The sequence below is a fragment of the Asparagus officinalis genome, chromosome 3, assembly GCF_001876935.1.
Source record: "Asparagus officinalis chromosome 3, Aspof.V1, whole genome shotgun sequence".
Taxonomy (NCBI): Eukaryota; Viridiplantae; Streptophyta; class Magnoliopsida; order Asparagales; family Asparagaceae; genus Asparagus; species Asparagus officinalis.
Window position 1 is genome coordinate 61,568,975 of NC_033796.1, and position 15,466 is coordinate 61,584,440.

Genomic DNA, 15,466 nt, shown 5'->3' on the forward strand with positions numbered 1-15,466 from the left:
CTCCCCCTGAACAATGTCGACGTCTCATTATGCTTGCAGCCACCATCATGCTTCTACCGATTCTTACCGACTTAGTCGGACAACGTCGCCCGGATATGCGTCCAACACTTCGCCTAAATGACTGAAGTGATTCTCCCTATCGCCAGCCGAGCACTGTAAAGCAGGAACTGACTCTGCCGCCAACCCATGCTTCTTCACCACCATCCTGTGCTCGGCCATAATGACGGTTCTACCCTTTCACCATCAGTGTAAATAGAGGTACTATTCTAACATACAAAAGGTTTGATCTTTTTGGAGATCCTCTTCTTATGAATCTAAGCATTTATTCCACTACACACAAGAATCACGCAGTTCTTTGCTTTCTCCACTCAAGCTCACCAGCTGATTTGACCGTCGGAGGAATGACGGGGAACCAGTACCTGTCCTCTCACGAGTTTCTACTTGTGCAGGCTTCAGCCACTCAACTTAGAATTGGATATTCAGGGAAGGAAGCGACCTCTTATCAATCATCAACCCCATCCAACCACAGATTTAATTGGTTGTGTGATCTTAGTCATCAACAATTAGTTTTTAAAATATATTAATTTTATAATAATATAATTTAAAAAAAAAATAATAATTCTTTAATTTTTTTTTGAAAAAATGTTAATTCTTGGAAAAATTCTTGAAATAACTAATTATTAAAAATTATTATTTTTTGAAAAAATAAATTTAAAATTATTATTTTTCTAAAAAACAAAAATTTTCCTTGAATAGTATTATACTTTGTTAAAATATATTTTTGAAAAATTTCAATAGTATTTTTCAAAAAATTATGAAAGGAATTAATTTTTAATGAAATTCATTTACAAAACTATATTTTTACCAAAAAAATATTAGTTTACAAGATTATTTTATTTTATAAGATATATTATTTTTTAAAATTAAAATTTTAAAAGATATTTTCTTATGATTTTTTTTAAATTTAAAAGTCAATTTACTTAATAATAAAAACCATTAATTTTTTAGAAAAATATATATTTTAAAAGCATTAAAGAAATTAATAACTTTAATGATTTATTAATGGTAAAAAAATAAGTTGCATATTTTAAGTTACAAGCAAAATCAAACACCTGTAATTGTAAATTGTAAAATTTAAATTTTAAACCAAACAATTGCAACTATAGTTGCATGTAAGAAGACTTGTAAAATCACACTTGCATTGCAATTACTTGCAAGCAACCAAACGCCATCATAGTGCTGTTGGTTTGTGATGTAAGTTTCAGAAAACCTTGGGATAATTATGGTAATAAGTTAACTGTGGGTAACGATCCTTCCTTTGTTCACCATAGAGAGAAGATAGTGAAGGTTTATAACAGGTCTGATATGAACACATAATCAAATCATTGTTAAAAGTAACTAAGAAGCCATGGCCTCTTTGTTCAGGTCATGCTTGTGCTCTACTCTGTTCTTATATTAGAATTCATATTATCAGGCGTAGATTGTTGAGAATTTTCTTATCCGTTCTGAGTTTTATTGAATAGTAATGACTTGGAAATTATATATCTTTGTAACAGGGGCAGTCCTTTGAGTCCAGGCAAATAATTACAAAAAAGGAAAAAAAGTATTTTCTAATATTTCTAGATACCAGTATGAATTTCATTACAATAACTTTTTGATCTTTCCAAGTTAGATATGAATTTTCAGGTATATATATCTGTGTATCACACTTTAAGTGAAGGATAATACATTTAAGAAATAGTTTTAGTCTTTATAGTTTATTTGTACTTTTAAAGTAAATTCTATTCTAATATTTGCCAATTGTTTAAATTAAATGACTCTAATTAATCCTCGTGAGACCTAGCTGTTTGCTTTGGGAACAATTTTGAACAATTTTTCACTTTAGCCCTTTTAAATTTTTTTATTATTAAAATCGACCCTTTTTTCTTTTATTTACCAAAACCGACCCGATTTCTTGATTAGCGGCTTAATCACATTCCTAATTAGTCGGGGTTGCCAACCCCGACTATTTAGGAGGGTCTTAAACCCTAATTAGAAGCCTTAAACCCTAAAAATTAATATACTAAATAGTCGGGGTTGGCAACCCCGACTAATTAGGAATGTGATTAAGCCGCTAATCAAGAAATCAGGTCGGTTTTGGTAAATAAAAGAAAAAAGGGTCGAATTTAATAATAAAAAATTTAAATAGGGCTAAAGTGAAAAATTGTTCGAACAATTTTCTTTGTTGCTTCTATTAAATCGTTTAAAAGAAACAAAGAATAAGCTTTACACGTGTAACTCTCTTCTTTTATAAAGAAAACAAAATTGTGCTCCCTAGTAACACACACAGAAACTGCTATGTAGTAGTCTTTGCTTGCGTGTGATTCCTTTCCTGTACGAGGGATGCGTTATTCGTGGACCACCGAGCAACGTTTCCAAATCGGATACGAAGAAGGTTTGAACTTAATACTTCGACGGGGAAACAGTAACAAAAGTAAGTGTCTTAGCGAGGTAAGAAAAATACTCTTTTCAAGATCAAATCTAAGTTTGAACTCAAGGAAATACCAAAGGACTCTTGAGATTACTTGAAAGTGGATGAAGAACTCTCTTGCTCTCAAAGTTCGCCAAATGCCAGCCTCTCTCTGCTCGATCACGCATCGGTTTCCCTTCACAAGTGTGTAGGGGGGTATTTATAGCAATTGAAAACCATAACCGTCGAATAGGAGGCAAAATACTTGGTTGTCACTGTCTATGTGAGCGAGATAGTGTCCACTGCCTCGGCCAAATGAGACAGCTTCCAGGACTTTGTAACTGCTACCCACTACCTTAAAATGCGTTAAATGCCGTACTTTTTATGGGTAGTGGGCGTATTTTTCAGGATGTAACCGTCCACTAACATTAATGATCGTCCTCAAGCAGTTATGGAGTTAAGTGGACCCCACAAAACCTCATAAAACCGCCAAAACACTTGGGAGGCTGTCTCGTAGTTGACGAGATAGCCTCCATTGTCTCGCATATGCGAGACAGTAAACACTGTCTCGTATATACGAGACAGTGGATACTATCTCACCAACTGTGAGACAATTCCAAGTCCTTTTTTGAGTTGTGTTTTGCGTTCTCCTTTGCTTCCTTTTGTATTGGATGATTTTCTCTGACTTAGATAATGATGTTCTTCATCTTTCCTTTGTCTTGAGCTGAGTTTGGGACCTATAGGTAAATTTTAATACCTACAGATACCCCCTCTAAAGTTTTTAGCCTCCTCAGTATTTTATCGAGGAGTCCGAAATACTTTGGACAAGATAGGCCCTGTTTTTCCCCCAACGTTGAACTATATAGAAGGACCTATAAGTAGCTTCAGTTTCTTGACTTCCGGTAATGCGACGTCACTGACCGTACGTTGAACTCAGGAACTGTAGTTGATTTGTTGATATTTGAAATGTTGAGATCGCTCGTATCGTTGAGTTGACGCTAAATTGATCATCTTTCTCAGGAGCTCGTAGCTGAATTGCAGTTGAACTCCCATGGGTAATTTTAGAATATAACTACCCTGAGCATATCAGACTTCCAAGGGCAAATCTGGAATGCAATTATCCTGAATATGTTGTGCATATGCTGAAGGAATGTTGTAGGTGTACTGGAAATGGACTGAGATGAACCACGGATGCATTGGTCATACCCAGATGAAACCCTTTGTGTGAGACCGTGTACACTGTCTCGCATATGCGAGATAGTGTTGGCTGTCTTGCTCAAAGGAGAGGCAGTCGGGTCGACTCCTTTAAGTTCAAATGTTGCGGTTCTTTTGGGCCATCTTTGCCTACTTTTCTGAGTTCGAAATCTTTGTAAAAACCTATAAAAGAGTTTTCAAGTCTTTTCTCTCCTTTTATCCCTTCGATCTTGTTTGACCTTGACCAAAAAGAGATCCTCATCTAGGGTTTGGATGTTACTTTCGAGCATTTGATCCCTCTCTCCTTGTTTCTTTCCATTACACCTTATTTTCTCCTAATCCTCTGCAAAATCCAACCCCAAGGCTCTTGATTTTGGGTCTTTCCGAGGTTTTCTTGATTGTCAGCCACAAAACCCTAACTTTTCATCGAGATTTCAATCTAAACCCTTATTTTGACCATGTCTCCCAAGAAGTCTAGGGTTCCCAAGGGCAAATCAACTACCTGACTATCATAGAGAGAGGAGGCTGTCGCTTCGTCATTCGGAGGTGAGATTTCCTAATTTGTTTAATTTAATATTTAGGGTTTCGACTAAGTTTCCTCGTTTGTTCTCCTTCGCGAGACATTCGGGATGAGTTGACACCCTCATTTGAGAGGATCGACGCTTAATTGGAGTGTTTTGCTTCGCCATAACACCTCCTAAGACAAAGAGGTAGTTTCATACTATCTAGTCACTTGCGAGATAGGGTACACCGCCTCATAGTTTGCGAGACAGTATACATTGTCTCGCATGTGCGAGATAGTTGTAGCTGTCTCACAAACTGCAAGACAGTGACCCTATCCCACAAGTTTGAGAGATTCAGCGTAACTCCTTTTTCTTGCCTTTTGCAGCTGTCTTTAACTGCTTTTTGATATATTCCCTTTTTTCTTTGCAGTCAATTTCCTATCCACGACCTTCTCTGACAAAGAAGTGTCCGGTCAAAGTGGCATCGTGTATGCTTCTTTTGACGGAGCTCCTTTGATCAGGGAGGCTCCTCAATTTAATACAACTTGCCCCAAAGACGTCCCCAGGCTTGTGCAACAAGGGATTCGTTGTACTCTGTGTCAATTGTTTACGGATACACCATTGACAAAGGATCAAGATCGACTCAACCATTGAAGAAACCCCACTATATGTTTGGTGACTCCATTGAAAATCCTAAGAGTCTTTCTTGTAGCTTGGAGCAGTGGCTGAATGCATATGATGGGGCCTTTCGATTCCTCCCTCCCATTCCTCGACATTACTCCCTCTTACAACTTAGGAATTTGGCAGTGACAAGGGAGATGTCCTGGCAACTGACGGAAGATCATGAACGCATTCATTGTATTTTCATTGGCAAGGATAGCAAGACTCCGGGTTCAAGTGACCAGAATTCCATTCATGGGCTTCACCCTAGACTATTGGGTCAAGACAGTGTGCCGCAGAATTGAAAGCACTCTAACGCCACTAGGAAGGAACCCTAGAGGGAGGGTGAATAGGGTTTATGCTAATCTAATCCGATTTAATGCCGATTAAAACTAATTTATAAGTTATCCTAGCAAATAAGATATGCAATGAGTTATTATCAAGGATAAGCAATATAAACAAGGGTGAAACAAGATAAACAAAAGATACAATGTTGAATGGGCAATGTAAACAATGTAAACACACAATATGATCACGGAGTTTGGACCTTCCGTCCTACGTCTCCGCTTCCCACTCCCGGGGAGAAATCCACTATCACAACCGGGTTTTCTATGCTCACCCAAATAAAGTTTACACCTCACACTCGGTTTTCTAGTTCACCGAAAACTTTACAATCACTCACAATGTAAACACACTAACTACCACCTCAAGTATTGGTCTCTAGCCCGTGTCTCTCTTAAGTGTTAGGAATTATAACCTCTCTCTAGGCATTACCACCTACCCCACTCCTCTTGGGACGATCCCGTCTCTCACCACACACCTCTTGATGTACTAGTGTAATACAATGTGATCTTCACAATTAAGGCTCACAAATACAAATTTGTTCTCTACAATAGATGAGAACACAATGTAGGCTCACACTCAATATCACACAAACCCCACAACCCAAATTATGCGATGTATGAAAATATAATAAGCTCAATGGTTGTGTGTAACAAAGAGATAAATCAAAACTAAACTCAATATAATTCTAGCTAATAGAAATTATAATCAAAACCAATAAATAGCTAGAAAAGAGTTTAGAAATTCTTCTCTGAAGAACAAGACGGAGAGATGGAGATTGAAGCTCAAACAATGAAGATGATCTCATCCACTAGTGAAAACTTCTTCATAAACAAAAAAAAAACTAAAACAAACTTTAAAACCCTTCAACTCTTTTGTAAACTTGATTAAACTCATTCTTAATTACTTGAGAATGTTAGAGGGCAATGAGTATATATAGGATCAAGAAACAAAGCCCAAAAACCCAAGAAAACCAAGCAAAAAGACAAAATAACAGAAACATAAAAATCTAAAAAAACTAGCTGTTATGATGCCGTCGGTCGACTGATACTGTCATCAGTCGACGGATGACCTCATTAGTGAACTGGTCAGTCGACCAGAAGAAAAACAGACAGTTTCAGAGTTCTGGAATTTTGCATATCTGGCTTTGTAAAATCAATTAAAAATAGTAAATCAAATCCAAACATCATGAAAGTTTGAAAAAAGGTTCTAGACATATAGATAAACATGTTAGAGAAAGAATTTATAAAAAATAACATCCCAGTTGAGAGAAATAAATGTTCGAACACAGATATTACAGTTTCTTAAAACTGCTGAAACACCCGACTTTGTAAAATCAATTTGACACAGTAAATCAACTCCAAAATTCATGAAATTTTGAGGAAAGTTTCTAAACATGTATGTGAACATGTTAGATAAATAATTTTGTAAATATCACTTTCCATTTGAGAGAAATAATTTATTTTTCAAACTGGTCAAAAAACTAAAAATGTGGAAACTGTAAACAGGTCATCGGTCGACACATCAGTCGACACATCAGTCGACTGATCAGTCGACTGAAACAAAGAAGAGAGAAAATGAAGATTCTAGGCACATTAATCAGTTGACTAATTAGTTGACTGATCAGTCGACTGAAATCATCAGTCGACTGATCAGTCGACTGATAACACACTATCAGCCTGTTTAAAACTAAAAAACTTTGAAGTGCCTTTAAAAATAGCAAATAAATTCCAAAAATTATGAAACTTTGAGAAATATTTATAAACATGTAAATGAACATGTTATAAAAATAATTTTTAGAATTTCACTTCACATTTGTATACCATTATTTTGCAAAATAGTCCAAAATATAAAAACTAAACATACATGTTTTTGTCATTTGACATAAACACAATATTGAAACTTTTGTAAAATGATTTTATAGACTTAATGAATTAATATAAAATATTGTTATGAAGCTCATAAACAAATAATTCAATATTTTCACAAATTCATTTTTGTATAAACTTGAAAACTATAAAACCAAAACATGTGTGTGTGTGTGTGTGTGTGTGTATATATATATATATATATATATATATAAACCAATAAAATGTGTATGTATGTAATTAAGCTTAAAGTACTAACACACATAATATAAAATCTAATACTAGATATACCCAAGCTTGTGATCTTCAATGAAGCTCTTCTTGGTACACTTACGGATGAAGCGGGAACTTAAATCTTTAACTTGAATTGCATTGCTTCACTCCTCTATTTCCGCCAACCTCCATTTGATATGATCATTATGATGCAATTCCATCCATCCTCTAATATGTTGTTTGCCCAGAATAAATACAAAACACAAACACTAGACAATTAACATTAGTTGTAAATTATTTGTTAATCATCATCAAAACAAAAGGACCCAACACTAGCAACTGACGGAAGATCATGAACGCATTCATTGTATTTTCATTAGCAAGGATAGCAAGACTCCGGGTTCAAGTAACCAGAATTCTATTCATGGGCTTCACCCTAGACTATTGGGTCAAGACAGTATGCCGTAGAATGAACTGATGATCAAGGCTAACACTATGAAGAATCGTCTCGCTCGATTGGGTAGGGAGCTGCCTATCAAGAGGTATACATGCTTTGGTTGGGTCCATTTGTCTACTGATAGATGGTGGACGAGAATGACCAGCTATGTGCTCAGACACTAGGGTAAGGAGTTAGCTGATATAGGATTATATACCCCAATCCGAGCCAGCATGTATGGTCTCCCAATAAGCGTAGACCATTTCTTCGCTTTGTTTGAGATCTATAACCCAGACACTAATACTTTTTTGACTAAACATGGAGAGTTAGGCCTTCCTATTCATGAGATGATGAAGGTGTTCAGATTGTTAATGGAGGATATACCATATTAGGAATACTTTCCCTCTACCTATCACATGAACCGAATGAAGGAGACGGCTTCAATTGCTCATGACATTCTTTGGGAGATGACCTGTCACTATCAAATTACCATGGCGGGGATTGATGTGAAGCCAAAGAAGTTTTCGCAAATTAGCTTGAAGCAATTTGCCGATTACCTCTTCAAGAATCTTGAGGATTGTTCCGGTAATGAGGTTTGTGAATTTCCTCCCTTGACCCCATCTGAGATCAATAGGCTAATACCGAAGATTAATGATTAATCCTACACCACCCGCTCAGCTAAAGGCAAATTTCCAAGGGGTACCAAGTTCGAGACCTTCTTGTGGCATGCCCAGAGGAAGATCAAGTCGGCAACTCTTCTAGTGGGGCACTTGGCTATTTGGCTAAAGAAATGTGTAGTGCTCCATCAAGTTTCTGAGGCATTACCTATTGAAGTTCCGTACCCCGCTGTCCAATTGGTGATTGGACGTAAGCTTTCCTTGCTCCCGGCCATGATTGTCGATATCAATAGCGGGCTTCGTCACTTGGCCACCACATTCACGCAAGAAGGAAGCAAGCCTTCGAGCGTGATTCCCACTACTAAGATAGAGCTATCGTACACTTATTTAATGGCGTGGCTTTTATTCCACCGGCCCGACTTAATGACAACACCTGAGATTGCCGATCCAGACCTTCCTCTGCTGCAAATCTTGGAGGAGTGTAAGTGGGTAAGAAGACAATGGCATGAGGTGGCGAGGTAGTTTAGAATATACAAGTGCTAGGAGTTCTTCAAGTGTTTCCCTCGGTTCTCAGGTACTTATAATGAGATGCTCATTGATGAAGAGGAACCGAGGAAGAACATGACTGGTTTGGATGTAGGATGCTTTCGCTAGTTAATCAACATCCGCCCCGGTTATTTGATTTTTTGGGTGAAGAACGTCTGCAGCATTGAGCCCTATTTCCCCTATAGGTTCGCCCGTCAATTTGGTTACGACCAATTGTATGTCGGGAACTCTAATAGAAGATTGATGGTTTGCGAAGGTCTCATTGATGGTGCTCGAGCGTGGTTTTGGAGTATAACTGGTTGCACAGACGCCCGATTTAGCTTTCCTATTGCAGAGACTCAGTTGCAAACGACCTTCTTGTGTTGCAAATGGCTCATAGTTGCCAACCCTCCCACAAGGAAGAAGAGGATTTCAGAACTAGAGGCAAAAACAACATTGAGACTTGCCACTGAAGTACTTCGAGAAGCTGTATCTTCTAGGAAGGGGAAGAAACCTATTGAATCCTTCTGCAAAGGGAAACAAGTTGCTGATTTTGATGAAAGTGAAGAGGAACTCTTCACGGATGTAGCTTGGACATTCAAAGAAGAAGGTGAAGCTGGGGGTATTAGAGCTGACATAGGGGGAGACAAAGAAGAAGATGTATCGAGTCTCCCACATACTTTCTTCCCAGGAGGGGATGTTAGCTCACGCATTGCCCATAGGACTTGTCGATCCGACCCGACCAAATCTTCGAAAAAGGCATTATCTCCTTCTCGTTCCAAGGATATTTTGAGGAAGCACACTCTCAAAGAGAAAGTTGTCATCACATCTTCCCACCGGAGAATAGTGGAAGTTCCATAGTGGTGATGAAGAAGAGGAGGCAGAGCCTATTGAAACTAGGCTCGTTGGTAGGAAAAGATCCTATACTTCGGCCCAAGCTCAAGCTCAAGCAGTAGTCTCTCCCAGGACCGAGCTATGTACTAAGTTCCGACAAGAGAGTGATGCTCCTTCTGAAGGGCCCCGACTAATAAAAAAGATAAAGAAGGTTGCGCATAAGCCACACACTGCATTGTCCAAATCTCCAGAAGTGCCGATCAACGATATTCCATTTGAGGAAGGAGGTAATATTTTACCTTTATGTTGATTTTAAAGCTCCATCTCCAAGCTCACTGATCATATCCTCTATTCTTCATTCATAGGGGATCATGAAGAAGGTAAGATTCCACATGAACCCACATCTCCTGAATTTTTTCCTTTCGAGGGACCAAGTTTCACTCAACAAATGCATGAGGCTATGAGTGAAGAACCCTCGGATGCTAGAGTTGCTATGGAAACCAGGGTCCAATTTGATCCCCATGTTGACGTTACTCCAAAGGTCTCTAGTCAAGATATATTTAGTATAGATACTACCTTATTTGGGTGGCAATTCTAAGAGCTGAGTGACTCAGAATTTGTACCTCCTCTAATTGTTTGTGCACTTCGTGCTCTTTTAGAGAAGTTGAAGGAAGTGAGTGGAGGTGCTAGTCCCGCTGAAGCAGCTCAAGGTAAAATTGACTTCCACTTGACGTATATTCCTGCTCTTTTCATTTGTACTCAAAGTTCAACTTTTTTTTAGATGTTGCTATGGAAGAATCAGCTGAAGAGGAGGCTGCCCATGATGAAATGATTGGATATCTTCTTGAGCATGACTTTGGCCAAATTATTACCTTATCCGAGTCTGACCATAGCTTAATTTCTCAATTGCTGTCAGTATCAAGCAAGGATCAAACCGCAGGATCAACCGTAGAAGCTGGTTCATCTGCATGTATGCGCTTTATTCCAAAGTTACCTCTTCAATTATTAATTGTGAGTAACCAAGTGAGAGTTTTGATTGTAGGACCAGCCACTGGTGCTGATATCGCTACTATCTTCGTGGCTGCCGAGTAGCTTAAGAATTCTGATACCTCGGGTTTGGGACAAGATATTGTTGAAGTTCAACCACCAATCTCCCAATCCAAAGTTACTATCCTTCAAACTCCTTCCACGGCTCTTTCTGAAAGGGAAGTCATCAAGTCCTCGGACCCAATGACTGTAGAGGTTTTAGCTGAAGTTGAAGTTGGCCCACCTGTTCAAGTCATAAAATCAACCGATGAAGCTGGTGCATCGATGACCGAGTTTGCACAAACTCCAGCTACTCATGAGGCTAAGTTAGCGGGATCGGAACAAGAGAGCCAACCTGAGAGATTATCTGCCGACATTGGTACATTCTCTTCTATAGTCCGTTTAAAGTCCTAAATATTAGAATCATCCTTGATAACTTTTGGAGTGCTTACTTCTTCTTCTTTTCTTGTAGCGCTTCCTTCATTGTTATATAACTCTATCAATGCGTTGATATCAGATGAAGATCCGGATAAGGCCGTGATCTGCACAGAACTCTATAGCTTTGCTTCTTTCCTAAACATGATGATCAACAAAGTCCTTCATAAGGGATTTCCCTTCAACAATTTCAGGCGACTTCTAGATCGTCATATGACAGACATTAAGGAAGAAGGATATGCGGATTTAGCAGTTCCATTGTAACGGACCTGACTCAGTTAGAAAGGGAACTACAAGAGCTCAAGGAACTCCTGGATACTGGTGCTTCCTCGTATATAGCTGCTCACATAGAATCTAGCTTAAAAGTGTGACATGATACACAGATGTCTGCTGGGCTTGAACTCCGAAAAGTATAGAGTCAAGTGAAATAGACAGAAGTAGTTCTCTCCAAGAAGGTGAAAACTAAGACTGGCTTTCTCCGATCTCTAGAATCGAACCACACAGAGATAGCATACCTCAAAAAAGCCCTTGAAGATGCCAAGAATGCTTGAGCTATCTTGGAAGGTGACTTGGCTGGCGTGGAGAGTGCTCGCGCGAAGATGCTCGAGAAACTGAAGCCTCAAAAAGAGATGCTGGTTGGAATGGAAAAGAGGTCGCTAAGGCTCTGACTACCACTGAAGACTCCATAAGAGCTGATCTGAAGGTAGAACTTACACGATCTTATGAAGAGAAGCTCTCTAAGTGGGAAGAGAAAATCTGTTTTCGCAAGCTACCTGTAGAGTGATAACCTCACTTTTGTATCTTTTGTTTTCCCCTTATGAATAAAATGGATTTTATTATCGTTTAAACTCTATTATGATTACTCATTAGTTTGGAACAAATAAGCATAATATTTGTAGGATTTTTGGCAAACCCTTAACCATCAATAAGTTTGATGAGCCTTTACAGACTACCGTTTGAGTCAGGCTAACATGTAGATTATCTAAATCCGTTCTACATGTAACGTTATGCTAAAAGAGTAAACTCTCTTAGACTTAATGCTATGATGTTGAATATGTAGGCTTTGTTATTCTTACGGGAATAGACTACCCGGTTACGTGTGTTAGACGTTGTTATGGGGTGTTCCCTATTCCCCACAAATATGCTATCCTGAGAACAGGTTCGGCCGAGTCAACTTCATTCCAAGACGACTCGAAGGGCGGACTCAGTCGAGCAAAAGATGATTACCCATCGATCAACCGATACTTTTCCCAAGGGCGACTCAGAATATTATTTCTCAGCATTATTTTAATAGTTTATGATCATCATTACAACTCCACATCACCCGCGACAAGCCACGACGGCCGCAGAGTCTCTATGCTGTAGAAATGACCCCACGTCTCCCACTGACAAGCCTCGTCAGTTGCTGAGTTCCCATATCACTGAAGTGACCTTCCATCACTCGCAAATAGACATGTATAGAGCAAAGGGTGATTCAGCCTTCAGCTCACCCCTCACCACCATCCTAGACCGCACACTCACGAAGTGTCTATTCTGCCCTTGGGCATCCTCTATAAATACATATGCTATTCATCATGAAAAAGAGGTTGGATTCTCCTTACTACTTAAATACTACACCTGTTATTTTGGGGGAGAATACACTGTTCTTCCTTCACCCCATCCAAGTCCGATAGCTGACTTGACCGTCGGAGGTACCACGGAGGAAACAAGCCCCGTACTCCCATGATTCTTGTATGTGTAGGTGGTCCGTCCGCCCTGAGCTCTGAGAACCAGACATAAAATCGAAGAAGGAAAGCGCCCCCCTCTCGACGATTCAACATCTCGACGATTCTACAACTCTGCAATCCCCATCGACTGTTTGTTCACGAGCATCAACAATTTCTAACTGTTATGGGGTATTTGTTGGAAAATCGTGCTAAATACATACAAAATACGCAGTGGAATACTATATGTATAATTATGCTAAGCATGTAGAGAGTATGAAATACATAATAGGACCATCCTAATTAAATCTAACATAATCCCTATATTAAAGAGAGCATATAAGAGTTAGAAAGGCATACTTTCGAAGCGTGATTCGATGGAAGATCGAATAACCCCTAGCTATTGCTCCCTGTAGTAGAAAATCTCCTCGTAGTGGATCTCTAAGTCTTCAAGTGGGCTTGATAAAACCGGAGTCTTCTTGAGACACAAGGCAAGATATCCACCCCGGGGTACTTTAAAATCCTACTACTTCCTCTTACTTAAAGATTGCTAGAGTTTAGTAAGAGGTAGATCTCTCTTCTTTTCTTTTATGGAAAGCAACTATGAATAAACCATTTATTTTATTTTTCTATTAACCATGAAAGAAGAAAGAGAGCTCATATTTATAGAGGAAGAATATATCATGACATGAATGACTCATCTTATGAGTCACACCATGAGTCATCAAAACAATGATTTTTTCATGAGTCATGCAATGACTCATCTCATGAGTCATGTAATGAATCATGAAGAATCAAAACTATGTGCTAAAACCATGTTCCCAAACCATATCACCTTAATGACTCATCTCATGACTCATTAATCAAGGTATAATAAAGTTCGTATTTCATAAATGAAAATACCACATCAATACGGTATTTCGTAATTTTCCAATCATTAACTAATAAGTCATCATATGACCAAAAAATCAATGAGTTGACCAAAAGTCATCTGTTGACCAAAAAGTCAACCAGTTGACTAAAAGTTAACTTTATGAGAAAAATACTAAAATTTATTTCTTAAGCACATAACATTCTGATTTTACCGATACATATAACCGTTTATGTGTATACGGTGAAAATTATATATGCGTATCAATCATACACATTACTCTATAAATTTATATTTCATAGGATTTAAGTATGCGTTTGGTGTGACTCTAGGGCCCAACTATAAGACTCGGTAGTGGATCATATCCACAAGTGCAATAGAGGTGCTAGCTACACATGAAGACTACCCGAGTATTAGTTGTGATAAATGTTTGCAAGATGCTTACACAATTTTATCAGGACCACTCAGTGATAATGGCGTACAGTTCAGTCTCTTCGTCAAACCATGTCAAACTATTGAGCCTAGGGTGTGGAAAACTGTCAAACCCTAATAGCTCAATTAGTGTTTATTGATATTAAACTCATAACCTATAAGATTAAACTGACACTCAGTTTATCTTATTTACCTCGTCCAAGGATTTCCAGGTTATAGTTATATCAAATAATCTTATGACATTAACCCCCTATACTAGGAGAGACGAATCCCATATTAGCATCTCAGTATCTACTTATGCATCGGGATGTATCCAACAAAAACCGTTATGCACAACTCGATAAGAACTGTGGTTAGGTAAAAGTCTAAGTACACCTATACTGACATGTAAGATATTGCACTCATGCCTCAGGTCATGAGACTACTTACTACTATATCAACTGAGAACTTCTATTTGACATCTAAGTATAATTACCAACTAGATGTTCTCAGTGAGTCGTTCAGTCAGCTCATTCACTAATGAGTCACCTGTATACTATATCTTGATGTCTCACATCAATGATCCAAGAGATGGATCATCATCCTACCAAAGGCGAAATAGAGTATACACTAGTCTTCCCAAAGTGATGATGTCCCATTTTCAACACTTCATTGACTAGGAACATTTTAGAATATACGTCAGCGACAAATCAGATCCCTTCAATACGATCATATCCGAAATGTCTGATAGTCTGGTATCATTCTAAGGACTTTATCTGTATTAAATTACCAGATAAATCTAACCAAAATAGCATAGTATTATTTTAAACAAGGATGTTATATTCATATAGGTCATGTTACAATATACAATTATTGCCTGCATGACACTTATATCCAACAAACTCCCACTTGCACTAAAGTCCATCATTGTAGTATCTAATACCCAATAGCTCAACAAGTTTTTCAAATTGTGTACGAACAATTACCTTTGTGAATGGATCTGCTATATTATCTTTTGTGTTAACTCTTTCAATCTTGATCTCTTGGCGATCAACTATCTCCTTGATCAAGTGATACTTCCTCAGAATGTGTCTGGACTTATGGTGAGACCGGGGTTCCTTTGTCAGAGCTATTGTAGCATTACTATCACAGTATAAAGGTACTGGATCTTTAATGGTGGGAACAACTTCCAGCTCTGAAAGGAACTTTCTCATCCAGACGGCTTCTTTGGCTGCATCATTTGCCGCAATGTATTCGGCTTCCATAGTAGAGTCTGCTACTGTGTCCTGCTTGGAACTTTTCCAACTGACAGCCCCTCTATTGAGGGTAAAAACATATCCTGAAACAGATTTACTATCATCGATACCACTCTGAAAGCT